This window comes from Lolium rigidum, chromosome 2 (assembly GCF_022539505.1).
Source record: "Lolium rigidum isolate FL_2022 chromosome 2, APGP_CSIRO_Lrig_0.1, whole genome shotgun sequence".
NCBI lineage: Eukaryota > Viridiplantae > Streptophyta > Magnoliopsida > Poales > Poaceae > Lolium > Lolium rigidum.
The window spans coordinates 146,101,144-146,110,279 of NC_061509.1; positions in this window are offsets into that span (position 1 = coordinate 146,101,144).

Below are 9,136 nucleotides of genomic sequence, written 5' to 3' on the forward strand. Positions count from 1 at the left end.
TTAAGATATTATTTATAAGTATGTGTGGCTAGATGGCCTATTTCCCAAAGAAATAGGCCAAATGGGCAAATGGGTGGCCGCTGCGTTGGGCGCAGCGTGCGACTCAAACGGACACGCGGACGCGGGGCGCTGTCCGAGTGTCCGCTCGACCACCCAAACGGCCCAAAATGGATGGCCCAGTGCGTCTGTTTGGGTCGCTCAGTTGGAGATGCCTGAGACATCTCGGCGAGTGCTCGCTCGTCCTAAGTTAAACTAGATGGTCATTGTCAATCATTTTAGTTGAGTTAGAGCATCTCCACCTTTAAGGCCCATATAGTCGCTGGCAACGGCGTTGGCACTGCCGTATGGAGATCACGGCAGACCATCCTCTATTTAGGGATGCTGCTCCCACACCGGCGCTCCATAGTGTAGCCTCAATAGAAATATAAATTTAAAATTATATTAAAAAACCAAAATTCATACAAAATTCATACGAAATTTATATAAAAGTAACTCGAATTTAAACCTAAATAAAACTTAAACTTAATCATAATCTACTGGCCTTCGGTTGGGGCACGCGACGGGCCTGCCTCGTCGTCGTTCTTCGCCTTTGCTGCCTTCGTCCGTGCCCGCCTCTCGTACCTTGCTTCGTCCATCTGGCGGTGGAGCATGGCGGCCGGCGTCGTAGGAGCTTGCCGGCGGCGATGTCCTCGCGCTTCCAGCCTTTGCCGAGAAGCCTCATTCTCGGCGCGCCTCGCTTGCTCGCGGGAGAACGCCTCGTAGTGGCGATGAGCGTTGAGGTCGTAGAGCTTTTGTCTCTCCGCCTCCATGAGGAGGCGTCCCGCCTCCTCCTTGTCCGCTCGCTGGCGCGAGATATTGAGGGCATGCTCGAGGTTAGCGTCGTTGACGAACTCCCGCTGCTCCTCCTTCAACCTCTGGAAGCGTTGCACGTTCAATGACGCCAGGATCGCCCGCCTGCTCCAGGTAGGCGGGGGCCTGCGGCTGTTCGCCCCACTACGCCGCCCCCGCCTCAGCTTCCGCGTCTGCGATGTAGGCCTCGTGCCACGCCGCGAACCGTGGGTTCTCATCGTTGTCGGAGCTATAGTCCACGTATGGCTCCGGCTGCGGCTACGACTGCGGTGGTGGCGGAGGCGCCGCTGGCAGCGCGCGGCCTTTGAGGCCAAGCATGGAGTACGTCGTCTTCAGACGGCGCGACATTTTTGAGGTGGAGAGGAGAGAATGGCGCGGCGGTGGTGGAGATGAGACGATAGCACTGTGGTGGTGGATAGTGTATGTACTAAATAGTGGTGTGTGGTGACCCTGCATACCACTGCATGTTGTAGTATGCCAGTCGTTGATATAACATTCACGAAGTACCATTCCGCAAATATTACATCCCTCAGAGTAGTACAACAGAACATAGCAGGTCCATAACTCATTCATTTATTATTACAAATATCATACACATGTCGTCTCGGAGCTCCTCTTGGGTCCTAAGAGGAATACTCCTGGGTTCGAGACGAACCCAACTTAACTTACAATATAAGCATCTCATTAGGTTATACATTTATTTCCTCGAGCAGCTAAATACTAAGAGTTCGGGCTGCTCGGTTACTACTACTACTGGCTGTCTCTAGGCTTGATCTCCTCCGGAAGCCTCCCCGGATCCGTAGACGATGAGGTAGTCTACGCCTTCTATACCTCCGAGAGGTCTCGGTTCTTCATAGCCGATGATCTCGGCCCCTTCATTGTTGTCGTAGTCCTCCTCCGGACGATTCGTACAATCTAAGCATGGGATTTAAGAGTGGTATGAGTACGGGCGTACTCAACAAGTTCATTATAGATAAGAGGTGTTTAATGCACTAGCTACGATATTAGACCAGTAAAGTCTAATACCAATGCAAGTTTTGATAAACATTTCTTCAAGAGATTGCTTTTATTCCAAAGAGCTATGTCCGTCAGCCTTCACCGGTTTACTAGAACTTCATGGAGCTCCTTTCCGGCCGCGTTCGCAGTTCCTCATCCCGGAACAGGGAGTGACAGGTCACAGTTCTTTACACTCTACAGAGGTGTGTTGCTTTACCCATAAGAGATCTTAACCTTGGTGCCCACCGGGCAGCTTTCCCGTTCACACTTCCTTCGGTGTGAGGCCCGGTATAAGGTCATAGCCAATCATATTCCTCCGCTACCTCGCACACCCACCCTTTGTTGCAAACCCCGACCCTGGGTCCTCGTCGGTCCACTTACACCATTTAAGGATCGGACTCCCGACCACGACAACAATCCGGGATCGAACCAAACTCCTTCGCCGGTAGCCGCAACCCATCATAGACCACATTACCGTGGGGAATTAGAGTGGGATCCCCACCCTCAAGTTGTTCCGCAAGCCGCAACCGCTACGGTATGCACAGAGCATAACCGTGGGGACTTAGAATGGGTTCCCCACCCACAAGTTGCTCCGCAAGATACAATCTGCTACGGTAAGCGCATCCGCTGATGTACAAGAGGTGGAAATACGATTGACTAGTCCGTCCCATTTCGGATCTTATGGTTAACACGGTTATTACGGCACAAGAATCACTCGGCGACATTTGTTGTTTAATCCTAGATGGATATAAACCCTTGCAATGGAACCTCCACCATATCAACACAATCCATGGTTCCATTGCCCACCACATAGTCATATTCATAGTTATGAAAGTAGTGGTTTTGGTTTTTATGCAATAGTGATAACCATAGTACTTTGCAAGTAATTTGATAGAAATACTCAAATGACATGAGCAAGTGATGAACTTGCTCGAACACCGCAAAGTGTTGCAGCTTGGATGGTGTGGACTGACCCTTGTCCTCTGTTGCTGAAAAATAGCATCATTGTCTGATAAGGGCAATGGTTAAAGAAGCAATTATGCATGATTCCAGTTTTAGGGTTTGTTCCCCCCTTCCGATGTCGTTGTAATTTTTTTATGTGGAAGGTTAATACTAAGAACAATTTAGGGATACTCTGTTTAGGGTAAAATACAACCTTGAAATGTTGTCAAGGTGTTTTTATAGTCCAAAGGCATTATTGAACTAATTTTCATTATTGAAAATAGTATGAGTGATTTAAATGATTATTTAAATCATCAAATTAAGACTTATTCTTAGTTGTCTTCAAAAATTCCCTTTGATATTTTATTCAGGTAGAGAATTTTATGCTGATCAATTTTTATATTTTTAATTATTTTTTTAGAGTTATTTAAATATTTATTGTGATTTACCAAAGTTTATGTAATTTAATTGAATTGTGAAATGGCAAAAATGCCCCTGGGCCCACCTGTCGGTGCAACCCAGTGGGTTAGGTCGAACCGACCGGCCTGGTCCGGCTCGACCAGCCTCACTTCTCTCTCTCCCTCTCACGCGCGACCGAACCCTAACCCTAGCCCGCTCTGGCGACTTGCGTCGCCTCCGCCGTTGCCGCTCGATTCCGGCGAGATTCGCCGGACCTGGCCCCCGCCATGGTGCGCAATCGACGCACCCCACGATGGTGGTCAATCATATCCGCGTCGATCTGATGCGGGCGACCTGCTGCTCTCGGCCTCGACCCCTTCTGGTGCTAGGGTTACGGGATCCGCTCGATCCCGCCGTTCCTGGCGCTCCTGGTGCTTGGACTCCGCCCTGGCTTCGCCGCCGTGGTGCGGGTGGTGCCATGGTGCCGCCATGGCCTGGCTTGGCTTGGCGCCGCCGCGCTCTGGCGTGTGCCGCCGTGGCCGCCATGGTCGTGCCTATCTGCTCGACCACGGTAAGTGCGCCACTCCTTCTTCTCCTTTGTGTTCTATTTCTTCTCCTCCTAGCTTGAGATGCGGCTACTCCCCTTCATGGAGAGACCATCTCGTGCCGCCGCTATTGCTCTACTAGCTGCCGTTGCCTGTGCTTGCCGTTGCGATGCATGCTCGTTGCTCGTGCTTGCCGTTGCGATGCTTGCCGTTGCTCGTGCGCATGCTCGCTAGGCTTCTCGCCGCTATCCCGGATGCTAGCTTCTGCCGTCGTATCCACACTTGTGCTTGTGCTTGTGCTTCTCTCGTGCCTCTCGTTCTTGATGCTATTCTTGCCAATTACTCAAGTGTATTCATATGTATTGCCCTGACTTGATTGCAGTATGCAATCCTTGCAAGTTTGCAAGAGCCGGTGCCTTTTGGTGCTATTCAGTGTGCTACAATACATAGACATGCTCCCTTGAGCATGCCTGTGGGCTAAACAACACCATCCCTTGATGGTGTGCTTCGCATATAATTATATGTCATATTTATGATTATCTCGCTTTGCCATTGTTCCCTGTTCCGTGGCTAATTCACTTGTCCGACATGTGTTGGTGCTATAATTGATGTTTAGCATACCGTAGCATGCTCTTGCATGCTTCTGGTGGTCATATGATCACCAGTTGCTTGTAGAAACTGTTCTATGTTGTCTGTGCCTCACTGTGGTTCACTCTGGTGCTCAACCAATGCTGTTTGTGCTACATACAGGCTTAGCCTGTGTGTGTTGTTGCTGGCTCAAGCATCATCTGATGCTTGCAGTGATCCTCTGGATCATTTGCCAAGCTCTGGTGTATTGACTTCTTGTATATTCATTTATCTGTGTTGTTTTGCTTGACCAAGTGGATAAATGATGTGAACTGCTGGCAGTTGTGATCATCTTACAGTTAAATTGATTGAGCTAGAGGGATGCCAACATCTGTTGGGTACCCTAGCTCTTACTGAACCCCCCTTGGGTGATGATGTGCTGGCTGGAAGTGTGGGCTGTGGGTTGAGGTGGCCTTGACAGCCACTTGGTGCTGTCATGGTAGCTCCCCCTTCTCAGGGACTTGCTGTGGTGGATTGTTGCTTACTGGCCTGACCATATTTGGTTGCCAGATTCTTTTGATGTTGACAAACCTAGATAGACACATGATAGTCTATCATGTCTGATGGCTTAACTAGCTCTAGGTTGTCAAGTGAACCTGGTAGCTAGCCAGGGTTTTGAATCCATGTTGGATTTCTCTGGTTGTGTCCCTGTGTGGACACAACCAATGTTCCCTGGATGATCTCTACTGGCTGTTCTCTATGTTTGCTTGAACCAAATGACTAGATAGCCATATGATGACACAAACATAGGGTATCTACCCTTTTTGGTGTGCTCGGAGATCATGCTCTGTGCAATATATGAACGAACCATTTGGTCTGTTCATGATCATATGTATACCTCACTCCAGCCTCCTAGAAATAGTGTGTTGGTGTAGAGGATTGCTTCAACGAATGAATTGGTGCTTGCCCTGCTCCTCCTTGTGCTTGTGATCTTGGTTTGATTCTGTGGTGAATTTGGACAGATAGAACAGCAGTGCTGCTCTTCCTGTTCTAGTGCTTTTGATTTCTGGTGACTTACCCGGTGAAGATGCTTGGTCGATGACTGAGCTAGGTTTACTGTTGGAGAGGGTTTTATATGGTTGGCCTTTGTTTCCCTGGTCGACAGCTCCACCTTTCCCTTTGGTGACTCACTGTGTGTGTGTGCTGCATGCACACGGCCATGTGAGCAGGCGTGTGTGTGTGTCTCGCGATGCTCTGCACTTGGCTGTGAGAGTGGATCAGATCGGCAGTCTTGATCATATCCTCTCCTGATTCAATATTTTTGCTAACCTGCCAATTGGCATTGCCACTTGGCACAATGTTCTATTTGTGTGGTTTGTATGCAGGGATCATGAAATTGATCAAGATGAAGATCTTCAAGCTCAAGATTAACTTGTAGCTTAGGATATATTTTTCTTACTTGTAATTTTCTTTTTCTTTTCTATTTAAGCAATTCTTGTAATGTGTTGTATTATTCATTTATTTTCTTTATGAATATTGTAATGACAATGTAAATTGTGTGATGATCAATAAAGCTCAAGGTTTTCTCTAATGAGCTTTAATTATTATGTGTATTATTTATACTTTGTATCTTTATTATTTACTTAATGAATTTCCTTATAATTAATTTATGAGATATTTATTTTTATGTTTGAATTTGAATTTCAAATTCAACTTTGAGTTGAATTCAATCATACAACTTAACTTTGAATTCAACCAAACAACTTAAGTTTGATGTGATGTCTCCCCTCTCTTCTCAAAAACCTAATCTAGTTAAGTGAGGTACAAGTTTGTCGCACTCTCGAAACCCTAACCCCGTAAGGTGTCGAGAGAGAAACTTGTCCCCCTTCGATGCGCTTTTATTTAAAAGCGCGAAATTTCCCGTAATTTGCAATGCAATGCACATCCCTTTCTAAAATCTACCCCTCGATCATCTCTAAACCTGGGACATTACAGCCTTTCCCCCTTAAAGAAAACTTCGTCCCGAAGTTGTGGTTGTAATACATGAACAGCTTGGGGTATGTTTTCCTCAGGTCTTCTTCCTTTTCCCAGGTGGCTTCCCTCTCGGGGTGATGCTTCCATTGTATCTTGCAGTACTTGATAGCTTTATTTCTGAGTTGTTTCCAGCTCTCCTCGAGAATCTTGGCTGGCTTCTCAATGTAAGTCAAATCTGGTTGTAACTCGAGCTCAGCATGTGATATCGGCTCATCTCGGGGTCTTTAAGCATTTTCTCGAGTTGTGACACATGGAATACATTGTGAACTTGAGCTAGCCTTCCGGTAGATCCAATTCAAAGGCTAAACCTCGGTTCTGACTCAGTATCTTGAAAGGTCCGATGTATCTAGGGCTCAACTTTCCTTTTACTCCGAATCTCTGAAGACCTTTTATAGGGCTTACCTTAAGATATACCATATCTCCAACTTGTGGCTCCCAAGTCCTTCTCTTTGGTCTCGCATAGCTCTTCTGTCGACTTTGGGCTATCTTCAGTCTATCTCTTATAATGTCAATGATGTATTGCTTTTCCTTGACATAATCAGGGTTGAACTCCTTGCTTGATCCAGCTTCATACCAACATATCGGTGATCTACACTTTCTTCCGTAGAGAGCTTCGAATGGTGCCATCTTGATACTACTTTGATAGCTATTGTTGTATGAGAACTCTGCTAATGGTAAGTGTTCTTCCCATGATCCTCCGAAGTCTAGGGCACAAGCCCTAAGCATATCCTCTAGGATCTGATTAGTTCTCTCCGTTTGTCCACCTGTCTGGGGATGATAGGCGGTACTATAATCCAACTTGGATCCTAAAGCTTCATGTAATTGCTTCCAGAATGCTGACGTGAACACGGACCCTCGATCCGACACGATCTTCTTGGGCACTCCATGTTTACTCACGATCTCTTTGATGTAAAGATCGATGAGTTTCTCTCCTTTATCCTGCTGGTTTACCGCTAAGAAGTGTGCACTTTTCGTCAACCGGTCCACGATTACCCATATCATGTCCTTCTTTTTATTGGTCATGGGTAGTCCGGTGATGAAATCCATTCCTATCTCCTCCCATTTCCATTCTGGAATGGGTAAAGGTTGTAACTTTCCTGCTGGGACTCGGTGTTCAGCCTTCACCCTTTGGCAGGTATGGCATTCCGCCACATATTGTGCTATTTCTCTCTTCATGTTGTTCCACCAGAATAGCTCCTTTAAATCCATGTACATCTTTGTACTACCCGGATGTATGGAGTATGGTGTTTGATGGGCTTCCCGGAGTATTACTTCTTTGATTTCAGTAATATCCGGAACGCAGATCCTCTTCTGAAACCATAGTGATCCTGATTCTCTTCGGTGAAATTCTGATGGTCTACCTTCATCTATCCTTCTCATCTCCTCCACGATGAATGGATCATCCAATTGACCCATCATTATCTCATTCTTTAAGTTAATATTTAGCTCATCGGCTACTTGTAAAGTTGATAGTCCTTCATGAGCTTCTTTCTCCCAAAGTTGTATTTGGGCTTGGCTTATTTCCTTCCTCAACTCCGGTGATAATTCTTGTTCCACTCCTCCAGTGCTCTTCCTACTCATAGCATCTGCTACAACATTAGCCTTTCCTGGAGTATAATTGATGGTCAAATCATAATCCTTGATTAATTCAAGCCATCGTTTCTGTCTCATATTGACTTCCTTCTGAGTGAAGAAATATTTGAGACTCTTATGATCTGTATAGAGCTCACACTTGGCTCCATAGAGAAAATGTCTCCAAGTTTTGAGTGCAAATACGACTCGTCGCTAATTCCAAGTCATGTGTTGGATAGTTTACTTCATGAGGTCTGAGTTGCCTCGATCCATAAGATATCACTTTCCGATCTTGCATGAGTACGCAACCCAATCCATGCTTGGATGCGTCACAGTACACGGTGTAATCCTTGCCAACTTCCGGAACTGCTAACACCGGTGCCGTGGTGAGTTTCTCTTTTAGAGTTTGAAAACTCTTCTCACACTCCTCTGACCACACGAAAGGTGTGTTCTTTCTTAACAGTTTCGTCATGGGTCCTGCTATCTTGGAGAATCCTTCAATGAATCTCCGATAATATCCTGCCATTCCTAGGAATCCTCGGATCTCCTTGACAGTCTTGGGTGCTTCCCATTCTAGAACTGCTGCTACCTTACTCGGGTTAACAGCTATTCCATCTTTACTAATAACATGACCAAGGAATTCCACTTGATCTAGCCAAAATTCACACTTGCTAAATTTGGCATAGAGTTGATGTTCCCTTAGTGTTTGCAACACTAACCTCAAATGTTCAAGCATGTTCGGCCTTGTTCTTGGAATATATCAAGATATCATCGATGAATACGATGACAAACTTGTCTAGATATGGCATGAAAATCTTATTCATGAGATTCATGAATATTGTCGGGGCATTGGTTAATCCAAAAGGCACTACAAGGTATTCATGATGTCCATACCTTGAGACAAAGGCAGTTTTCGAACGTCTTCCTTCTTGATCTTTATCTCGGTGATAACCGGATCTTAGGTCAATCTTGGAAAAGACTCCCGCGCCTCTAACTTGATCAAATAGATCTTGTATTCTTGGAAGTGGATACTTGTTCTTGATTGTGACGTTGTTCGATTCCCGTAGTCTCCGCACATCCTTCTTCCTCCATCTCTTTTATCCACGAAGATCACAGGTGATCCCCATGGTGAAACACTCTCTTGTATGAATCCCTTTTGTTCTAAGTCATCCAGCTTGCTCCTTAAGTTCTTTCAACTCCTTGGGCCCCATCTTATATGGTGCCTTAGCAAT